The sequence below is a fragment of the Callithrix jacchus genome, chromosome 10, assembly GCF_049354715.1.
Source record: "Callithrix jacchus isolate 240 chromosome 10, calJac240_pri, whole genome shotgun sequence".
NCBI classification, from domain to species: Eukaryota; Metazoa; Chordata; class Mammalia; order Primates; family Cebidae; genus Callithrix; species Callithrix jacchus.
The window spans coordinates 25,314,587-25,326,450 of NC_133511.1; positions in this window are offsets into that span (position 1 = coordinate 25,314,587).

Consider the following 11,864-nt stretch of genomic DNA (forward strand, 5'->3'; position numbering starts at 1 on the left):
CCACATAATTGGAAGTAAAACACTCCTCAGCAAATGCAAAGAATGGAAATCATAACAAACAGTCTCTCAGACCACAGTGCAAACAAATTAGAACTCAGGATTAAGAAACTCACTCAAAACTGCATAACTACATGAAAACTGACCAACCAGCTCCTGAATGACTACTGGATTAATAATGAAATGAAGGCAGAAATAAAAATGTTCTTTGAAACCAATGAGAACAAAGACTCAACATACCAGAATCTCTGGGAAACATTTAAAGCAGTGTCTAGAGGGAAATTTATAGCACTAAATATCCACATGAGAAGTGAGAAAAGATCTAAAATCGACACCCTAATGTCACAACTAAAAGAACTGGAGGAGCAATATCAAACAAATTCAAAAGCTAGCAGAAGATAAGAAATAACTAAGATTAGGGCAGAACTGAAGGAGATAACCAAAAAAAAAAAAAAAGAATAAATCCAGGAGCTGGTTTTTTGAAAAGATCAACAAAATAGATCAACCACTAACCAGACTAATAAAAAAGAAAAGAGAGAAGAATCAACTAGATGCAATAAAATATGATAAAAGGGAATATCACCACTGATCCCACAGAAATACAAACTACCATCAGAGGTTACTACAAACACCTCTATGCAAATAAACCAGTAGTCTAGAAGAAATGGATACATTCCTGGACACTTAAACCCTCCCAAGACTAAACCAGGAAGAAGTTGAATCTGAATAGACAATAACAAGATCTGAAATTGAGGCAGGAATTAATAGCCTACCAACCAAAAAAAGTCCAGGACCAGATGGGTTCACAGCCAAATTCTACCAGAGGTACAAAGGAGAGCTGATACCATTCCTTCTGAAACTATTCCAAACAATACAAAAAGAAGGTATCCTCCCTAACTTATTTTATGGAACCAACATCATGCTGATACCAAAACCAGGCAGAGACACAACTGAAAAAGAAAATTTCAGGTCAATATCCACGATGAACAATGATGTGAAAATCCTTAATAACATACTGGCAAACTGGATTCAACAGCACATCAAAAAGCTTATCTATCATGATCAACTCTGCTTCATCCCTGGGATGCAAGACTGGCTCAACATACATACATCTATAAACGTAATCCATCACATAAACAGAACCAAAGACAAAAACCACATGATTATCTCAATAGGTGCAGAGAAGGCCTTCAACAAAATTCAACAGCACTTTATGCTAAAACTCTCACTAAACTAGGTATCAATGGAACATATCTCAAAATAATAAGAGCTATTTATGACAAACCAACAGCCAATATCATACTGAATGGGCAAAAACTGGAAGTATTCGCTTTGAAAACTGGCACAAGGTAAGAATGCCCTTTCTCACCACTCCTATTCAACACAGTTTTGGAAGTTCTGGCCAGGGAAATCGGGCAAGAAAAAGAAATAAAGAGTATTCAATTAGGAAAAGAGGAAGCCAAATTGTCTCTATTTGAAGACATGATTGTATATTTAGAAGACTCCATCATCTTAGCCCAAGATCTCCTTAAGCTGATAAGCAACTTCAGCAAAGTCTCAGGATACAAAATCAATGTGCAAAAGTCACAAGCAGTCCTATACACCAACAGGCAAACAGAGAGCCAAATCATGAGTGAATTCCCATTCACAATTGCTACAAAGAGAATGAAAGACCTAAGAATACAACTAACAAGGGATGTGAAGGACCTCTTCAAGGAGAAATACAAACCACTGCTCAAGGAAGTAAGAGAGGACACAAACAGATGGAAAAACATTCCATGCTCATGGTTAGGAAAAATCAATATCATGAAAATAGCCATACTGCCCAAGTAATTTATAGATTCAATGCTATCCCCATCAGGCTACCATTGATTTTCTTCACAGAATTGGAAAAATAAACACCTTAAACTTCATATGGAACCAAAAAAGAGCCTGCATAGCCCAGAAAATCCTAAGCAAATAGAATGAAGTTGGATGCATTAAGCTACCTGACTTCAAACTATGCTACAAGGTTACAGTAATCAAATCAGCATGGTACTGGTATCAGAACAGAGATATACACCAATGGAACAGGACAGAGGCCTCAGAAGTAATGCCGTACATCTACAGCTATCTGATCTTTGACAAACCTGACAAAAACAAGCAATGGGAAAGGATTCCCTATTTAATAAGTGGTGTTAGGAAAACTGGCTAGCCAAATACAGAAAGCTGAAACTGGATCTCTTCCTTACACCATATACAAAAATTAACTCCAGATGGATTAAAGATTTAAACATAAGACCTAACACCATAAAAACCCTAGAAGAAAACCTAGACAAAGCCATTCAGGACATAGGCATAGGCAAGGACTTCATGACTAAAACACCAAAAACAATGGCAACAAAAGCCAAATAGACAAATGGGATCTAATTAAACTTAAGAGCTTCTGCACAGCAAAAGAAACAATCATTACAGTGAACTGGCAACCAAGAGAATGGGAACTTTTTTTACAGTCTACCCATCTGACAAAGGGCTAATATCCAGAATCTACAGAGAACTTAAACAAAAATACAAGAAAAAAACAATCCCATCAAAAAGTGGGCAAAGGATGTGAAGAGACACTTTTCAAAAGAAGATATTTATGCAGCCAACAAACATACGAAAAAAACTCATCCTCACTGGTCATTAGACAAATGCAATTCAAAACCACATTGAGATACCATCTCACACCAGTTAGAATGGCAACCATTACAAAATCAGGAGACAACAGATACTGGAGAGGATGTGGAGAAATAGGAACACTTACACTGTTGGTGGAAGTGTAAATTAGTTCAACCATTGTGGAAGACAGTGTGGAGGATCTAGAAATAGAAATACCATTTAACCTAGCAATCCCATTACTGGGCACCCAAAGGATTATTAATCATTCTATAATTAAGACACAGGCACATGTATGTTCATTGCAGCACTGTTTACAATAGCAAAGACTTGGAACCAACCCAAATGCCCATCAATAATAGACTGAATAAAAAATGTGGCACATATACACCATGGAATACTATGCAGCCATAAAAAAGGATAAGGTCATGTCCTTTGCAGGGACATGGAAGAAGCTGGAAACCATCATTCTCAGCAAACTGACACAAGAACAGAAAGCCAAACACCGCATGTTCTCATTCATCAGTGGGTGTCGAACAATGAAAACACATGAACACAGGGAGGGGAACATCACACACCAGGGCCTGTCAGGAATAGGGGGCTAGGAGAGGTATAGTAGGGAGTGGGGGTTAGGGTAGGGAAAACATTAGGAGAAATATCTAATGTTGATGATGGGGGGATGGATGCAGCAAACCACCATGGCACATGTATACCTACGTAACAAAACTGCATGTTCTGCACATGTATGCCAAAACTAAAAGTGTAATGAAAATAAAAACCCACCAGTTAGGAGGGTCTTCACCAAGTTTGTGGAATATGCATATTATGAAGAAACTATACAAAAATTTTATTTTTATTTTTTAACAGAAATAAACTCCTATTTAATTGTTGTAATGTGTCGGTACAGGCTGTAGTTTAAGGATCTAAGAAAAATGAGACATTAGTTTGAAAAGATCTTGATCACAGCAACAGTGAGTTCCACTGCAATTCAACATCAAAATTATGGAGAACCTTTAGGGGAAAAATGGTGAAATTGATTCTTTATGAAAAGTTAATGGGGAAAATGCCCTTTAAAAATCAGCAGTTAACAAATGGATAACTCATTTTAAGAAGGAACAAAGAAGCTTGTAGTAGCAGAGCAGTCATACCAATTTTGAAGGGAAAAATTCATCATGTGTGTGCCTAATTAAAAAAACAACTAATGATTAACAACATAGAAAAAAGAAACACATCTCAGTTCATTCAGCTTACACAATTCTGACTGAAAAATTAAAATTGAACAAACTTTCTACTCAATCGGTGCCAAAAACCTTGTGCCCTGATCAGCTGCAGACAAGAGCAGAGAGTTCAATGGAAATTTTAAACACATGGGATCAAGATCCTGAGGGATGTCTTTGAAGAATTGTAACAGGAGATGGAACAGGACTTTCCCAGTACAATCCTGAAGACAAAGCACAACCAAAGTCATGGCTACCAAGAAGTGGAAGTGGCCCAGTCAAATCAAAAGTGAACTGGTCAAAAGCAAAGGTCATGGCTCCAGTTTTCTGGGATGTTCAAGACATTTTTCATGTTGGCTTCTAGAAGGTCAAAAAACAAAGACGTGCTTATCAATAGACTGTTCTGAAAAAGCTAGCCACAACTTAAGCAGAAAAAGAACTTCCTCCATCACAACAATGCTCCTGCTCATTCCTCTCATCAAACAAGGGTAATTTTGCAGGAGTTTTAATAAGGCATTACTAGGCATCCACCTTACAGTCATGATTTGGCTTCTTCTGACTTCTATTTCCTAATTTTAAAAAAATCTGCAAAGTACACCTATTTTTCTTCAGCTAATAAAGTTTAAGAATACTGAATTGGCTGGGCAAAGTGGCTCACACCTGTAATTGCAGCACTTTGGGAGGCCAAAATGGGTGGATCACTAGAGGTCAGGAGTTGGAAAACAGCCTGAACAACATGGTGAATCCCCATCTCTACTAAAAATACAAAAATTAGCCAGGTGTGATGGCTGGCACCTGTAATCCCAGCTACTTGGGAAGCTGAGGCAGGAGAATAGCTTAAACCTGGGAAGAAGAGGTTGCAGTGAGCTGATATCATGCCATTGCAGTCCAGCCTGGGCAACAAGAGCTAAACTCCATCTCAAAAAACAAACAAACAAAACTGAATTGAGATGATTAAATTCCCAGGAGTCTCAGTTCTTTAGGGGTGAGCTAAATGGCTGGGATCATCATTGACAAAAGTGTCTTAAACTTGATGGGGCCTATGTTGAGAAGTACTGTTTATATTTTTTATTATTATCCTTTAACTCAAGTTTTCACAAACTTTTGAAGATCCCACACATTTACTCACGCTGGAGGGTAACTGATCTGTTCATAGGACCTCACTTGGGTCCCTGGAGCCCACATCATCAGTGTTCTGACCCACTGTGACACCCCCAGCACACAGCTGGTGTCTGACACATAATGAGTCTCAGAATGTGTTCAGTGCCTAAGACAAAGATGTTTTAAGTCACAATTTAAAAAAAAAAGAAAGAATGTGAATTGATTAATTGTTTTTGGCATAAACCTTGTGAATAATCTAAATGTCCTAAGTCTTAATAGTTGCACACGGTCTCCCACCCTCCCTTGATGTCAGCTGAGCCCTCATCCCCGAAAGAGAGACCTCCCTAGGTGATGTCAAAGAAGATTCAACCACCTGTGATTTCCAGTTCATTCAAAAAGAATACCCAGGTATTTCAGAAGGCAGTATTTACAGAAGCTTCATAGTTCAACAGAACATGAATGAGTGCAGTTAAATCAATATCCTTGCTGTTTCTCAGACTGGAATCTGGGGTGGCCATATGATTTGCTTCTCCATTTTCCTTTCAATGGGAAGTGCCAAGTTCCCCCTGATGATAGCAATTCTCAAAGTACTTCAGTGCTTTGACCTTTTGTTGTATTCCACAGAATGTGTAACTCTGCAGCCTCTTCTCAGTTCCGGGTCTCATTTTCCCATCTAAAGATTGATCAAAGAAGCAGGATGGTACTTCCAGTAGGAACTGAGGTTCAAGTAAAGAACTGTTCAGTCAGGTCTAAATCCCATTGCTCCCTCTCATTCACTGTGTGACTCTGAACAAACTCCTCTACTTCTCTTCCTAAAGTGCAACATGGCATAAAGCCTATGCAGTGACATTGTTATGAGGATAATATGCAGCGATGCCTGTACCCATGGATGCTTCTCAGGCCAACAGCTACTATGCGTGAATGTATATGGAATGTGTCTGCCAAGGAAAAGGCCATTAATCCAAGTCTTGAACTTTAGTGACACTAAATATATAAGAACATAAATCACAGAAATGGAGAAAATGGTTATTAGCATCAGGTGTCTTTGTCTTTATAGTTTTGCTTCTTCAAAAAGAATTGCAGAACAGCCCAGAAAGCTTCTGTTTCGTGGCCATGGGTGTTTTGTGCACCTTGTTACACTTGTCTCTGCAGAAATCACATTTCAAGTTTCCTGCTCTTCCCTGTGAGAGCTTAGGGGATATTTTGACATAGAAGGCCCAGCTGCTTTCAGCCTGCCAGGGAGATCTCCCCTTGGTCTCCTTCACCTGCTTCAGAGACCTGCCAGTGCAGCAGCGTCTATGTGCAGCACCATTCAGAACCTTCCTCTCCAGTCCCTGGCTCTGTACTTTCAAAAGGAAACCCTTTGTTTCTGTAACATCCGTCCTCCAGCATGTGCTCCCATTACATGATCCCAGCGTCTAAGTCTCCATAGATGAGGCAGAACAGGAACAGTGGACTAGGCCAAGCTCACCTAGTCCAAGCCTTTCCTCTTTCTGGTGACCCTGCTCACCCAGAAACAGGAAAGGCTCCAATTCATGTGGAAATTCTTTACCCATAATTGGGTGTACACATCACTTTGCCTCCTTCCTCAAGGTCATTCTTGGCCCCCAGTTCCACCTCTCCCTGGGCTATTGCCCTCGTTGGCAGTTCATCTTCCATAACTCATGGCTGTACTCAGCACCGACACACACAGGGAGTTTACACTTTTTCTGCATTCACCCCTTTGCCTGCAAGGTAACAAAGACATTCATGTGAACTGGGATTTTTATACCACAGGCTGCCTGTCCTCTGTCCTTCTCCACCCCCTATCTGAGCACTAGCCTTACCTACCTGGAGCTGCAGACACAACTGTTTCCCTGCAAGACAAAGGCCTCAGCTTTTACAAATGGGAAAGATTGAATGTTTTTTCCTTTCTTCTCTCTCATCAATGTTGAGTTATATCCATCTAAGAAAATATCAATCACTTGGAACAGTTTTCACTGACTGTGTTTTCTCTGTTATTTGAATAATATTCTGATTTAATTATAATGAATAAGTACAGATTGCTGTCAGGGTCAAGTAGATTTCTCTATAAACTTTTTATCTGGCAGTCAGAAAACCATTTCTATGTAGGAGGAGCTCTGAAAACGCAAGCTGTAACACATACAAGGAACTACTGGGCACAGTCTGATTGTTCACACACAGGCAGCGCTCAGGAGTCTAGTTCTGACCTTCACTTCCTCTATCACTCCTTGGGCCACGAACTGATGAATGAATGCTTCCAGTCATCCCACGGGGCACCATGGGCCAGCCCCACACCCCATGCAGGCAGCTCGGACTCCTTGGCAGTGTTTGGAAGACCATTCGGAAATGACTCCACTTTGCTTGTGTTCAGTACAAAATTTTAGGTGGGAAATTGAAAAAATTAAAACCAAGGGACCAGAGAAAGGAACTGTAGATTGTACAAATGTAGAACTTGATCTAAAAATAGAAGGCAATTAATTGACAGAAAAGCGGGATCTAGAACTTCAATTGGATGCTCATTGGACTTCCTCCAGGTTACTTCACGATCAGTTGTAGAAATAATTGGACATCGGCAATGTGTTTAAATGGTAAAAGTAAACCAGTGTTAGGCTGTCTAAATGAAGAAGTATCATTAGGGATTTGATAGTATTTTTAGGCATAGAAACCTGATTATAACACAGGAGCTGACTTTCACAGTTCTGCTTTCACATGCATTTTCAAAATCAGGAGATACGGAAGTAGCTGAGTACCTGTGTAAAACATTCTCATGTTCCACTTACATCATCAGAGAAGATCCTCAGAAAACAACTCAATAAAGTAGACAAGGTACAATTACTATCCCCATTTTTCAGACATCACCTTGTTGTTTGGTTTTGTTCCTTCATTCCCCCATCCCATTTCTAAAGGACAGCATCATTGAAGTGGCTAGTGGCTGAACTGTCTCTCTCATATCCCTCCTCTCTGGTTATATTCTTTTATAACATTTAGTCAGTAAATAATTATTATATCAAACACAAAACACATAAGTATTTATCTTAGTCCATTCAAGCCGCCATAACAAAAAATGCCATAGACTGGGTATCTTATGAACAACAAAAATTTATATTTTACAGTTCTGGAGACTGGGAAGTTCAAGATTGAGGCACTGGCAGATTTGGTGCCTGGTGAGGGCCCATTTCTGATTTCATGGACAGCTATCTTCCCATTGATTCTTCCTCACATGACAGAGGAACTAGGGAATTCTCTGGAGTCTCTTTTATTGGGGTTCTAATCTAATTCAAGAGGGCTCTGCCCTTAGAGCCTAATCTGCCCTTAGAGCTCCCTAAGGCCCCACAACTCCAAATACCATCACACTGAGGATTCACATTCAACATATTAATATGAAGGGGAATGAACACTCAGTCCATAGCAGTCATAAAAGAAGAAACTGATCATTTGACTTCATTAAAATTAAAATTAAAATTTGTACCTATTGGAAAGACATTGTTAAGAAACTAAAAAGATAAATTACAGACTAAGATAAATATTCACAATAACTATATTTGACAAGGAACTTGTACCCAGAATAAAGACTTTTCACAACTCAGTAAATGTGAATAAAAAGTGAGAATAATTTGAATCAATACTTAACTAAAGATATTCTAATGGCAAAAAAAAGACATGAAAACGTGCTTAACATCATTAGTCATTAAGAAATGCAAATTAGAACCATTGCAACCATCGAGAAACCACTGGACACCTATTAGAATGGGTAAACAACCAAGAAATAACTAACAACACCAAACGCTGGTGTGCATATGGAGCAACTAGAACTCTCATACATTGCCCATCAGAATGTAGCATGACATAGCCACTTTGGAAAAGAGGGTGGCAGTTACTTATGAAGTTAAATAACACATTCAGTACAAGAAACTTTAGATAATTTCCCAGGAACATTGGCAATGTGTTCACACAAAAACTATACACAAGTATCTGTAGCAGTTTTTATAAAAAATAATCCCCTAAAACTAGAAACAACCAAAATGTCCATCAAATGACAAATGCATCAATTTTATTTCATTTATATATACAATAGAATACTACTCAGCAACGAAAAGGAATAGACAGTACGTGCAAGAACATATATGACTCTAGAGAGCACTAACCTAAGTGAAATAAGCTAGACACATGTACTATATGAGTCAAAAAAACATGGAAAAAGCAGTGGTTGTCAGGGGCTGAGCATGAGGTGAAGAGAATGATTATAAAGGAGAACTAGGCAACGTTCAGTGGTAACACAATATTCTGAATTGTTCGTGGTGGCTATAAGACTGTGTATGTCTGTCAAATCTTCTGAAGCTGTACCCGTAAAAAGCATGAATTTCTTGTATATACATAATACAGTTAAAATCTGAATTTTAGAAAGTTAACAGTCTAATCAATTATACAGAATTGATTAAGCAGATACTGTAGGTCATGCAGTGCATTAAAATGTAACCAATAAAAATGGCAAGATACATATATAGTTGCAAAGATATGATATATCATATAAAAAGCTGATAAAATTTTTTATGTATGTATATGTATACATTTTTATAGCTAAACACATACATGTAGAAACACACCCACCATGACCTATTTCTGCCTTTAAAAGCTTGAAAAGATATACCTGAAAATGTAAACAAGATATGTCTCTGCATGACAGACTGGAATTACTAGTGATGTCTCCTTTTGCAAGTAGTATATAATTTTGTAGATTGGACATGTATTCTATTCACATAATTAAAACACAGAAATAAAAATTCCAAACAACACCAACCTTAACAAGTATGATATTTATTCGGAAAAAAGCTCAGTAGTGGAGAGAGAGCAAGGCTGAGGAAGACTGTGTGTCTGTGTATGTGAAATGGAGAGGACGCACAGGAGTCCCTTCCAGACCTTATTCTATGAACATAATGAAGAGAAGACGCTGGAGCCATGGTTCCCTGGCCAGCCTGGCAGAGAAGAAGCCACTCATCTGAAGGTACATTGAGGTCAGGGGTCAGGTCTGTAATATTCACTGTTGTATATCAGCACTTAATTACGGGGCTTAACAGTTGAGACACACATTTCTTGAAAAATGAAGGAACGAAGAGAGGGAGAGGAGAAGAGGGAGAGTGTGCTATATTCCCATCAATGGAGCCATAAAGAGAAAAGGAAAAGAGAAAAGGAAAGAACACTAAAATCTGAGAAAGGGGGAGCACCAAGGGTGGTGGGAGGGAGACAGCAACTATGTGGGGGTGGAGCTGGTGCAAGGTCAACAGCTGCAGCTGAGTATGCGCCGTTGCAGGCCTTGGCCAGGGCCAAGGAAAGGCCACCTCTAAAACTCGTTACAAAAAGGAGTGTCACTCACTACAGCACTCCACATCTACGAGAGCATGTGGTCTGAAGAAGGACATGGGAATGCACAAGTCCCCACAGCCCTTGTATGTGTACCGGAGCCTGTCATCTGGAGAGGAAGAAAGACAATACCAGAGGTAAACAAGAAATACATGTGAAAACACCACTGGTTCACTGAACGGAGAAACAGCACATTGCCTTGGAGACTCAAGTTCCCAGGTGCTCGGGGACATCAGCCGCCTTGAGATGATGATGCAAGTGGGGCCCTCGTGGACCATCCTCCCCAACTCTTATCCTTGCCCACACCCAGACCTCCAGACCCTAAAGTGCTACCAGTGAAATGTGTGTGGACCAATTCCTGTCAACCCTGAGTATGTGTACCTGGAAGGTCCCTGAGGACAAGCCAAGGTGCCAGAGACCCGTCGAAAAGCTCTTTTTCCTCTGGTAGGTTTACAGATCCCATCAAGAACCAGGTGGCAGCTCAGGCCAGAATCAGAGGAGCCTTTTTCTAGATTTTAGGGGGAAAGCTTACCTCCATTCTCTGCTCCTGGCCCCAGGGCTTCTGAGAGAGCTACGACCCTCATGATCAGGCAAGGTTCGTGTCCAGGAGACTTCTCTTGCTCCACCTACCTCCATAGACCCTCCTCAGAAAGCACTCCTGATAATGCTGAGTCTCACAGGAGCCCTCTCCATGCTCACAAATTCCATCAGCATTGAGTTGATGGCACTGCAAACACTTTAGTGCTAGAAAGTAAACCCAGCAGAAATCAGCTCATTGCTGACACAGCCTGGCCTCTTGTCAAGAGAAGGAACTCCCTCTATGGCCGGCATGAACCCTCAACAAAGGCAATTCCCACCACAGGCTGAAGGAGCTGAGCTGGGCCCAGCTTCTACCTGGGAGGAGGCAGCATGCAGCTGGGTCCGGGTCAGTGCAGACACAATCTCCCCACACCCCAGGAGTAGACTATGCTGGGGGAAGGAAGGTCCCATCTATGTCCCAGCCCACCCCGAGGCCAGTGACCTTTCCTCCCTGTCTTTTCCTTAGCAACTCTCCTTGTTTGTCTTCACCGTCCCCAAAGTACCTTCCTTGCTCACTTTCCACACAATCTTAGGGCTTCCCACAAGAAAATTCGAGGAATCTGGGAGTGTCCGGGATGATCACTGAGGCAGGAGCAGGGCAGAGAAGCCTGAAGGAAAACGTACGAGGGAAGAGGAGGAAGACAGCAAAGAGGGCACAGTGGGCTGAAAGTGGAGGAAGCAAAGAAGAGAGGGATGCAAAGGGGGAGAAAAGAGGGGATGGGGAATGAGGCTGTGATGATCCTCTCCAGAGGAAGGGGTAGGTCCTTGGCCCTGGCTCCTCAGCTCCTCATGGCTCCAGAAGCCAGACCTCTATGTGGGTTTCTCACCTAGACCCCAATCCCCCATCCCCAGGGGGTTCACCTTACAAGAAGTCCAACTTCATGGAGAGGCCCAGCAGCAGCAGCAGCAGCAGCAGCGAGAGCTCACCCATCATTGTAGGACCCAGGACCCAGGGTGGAGGGAGGGGTGGGC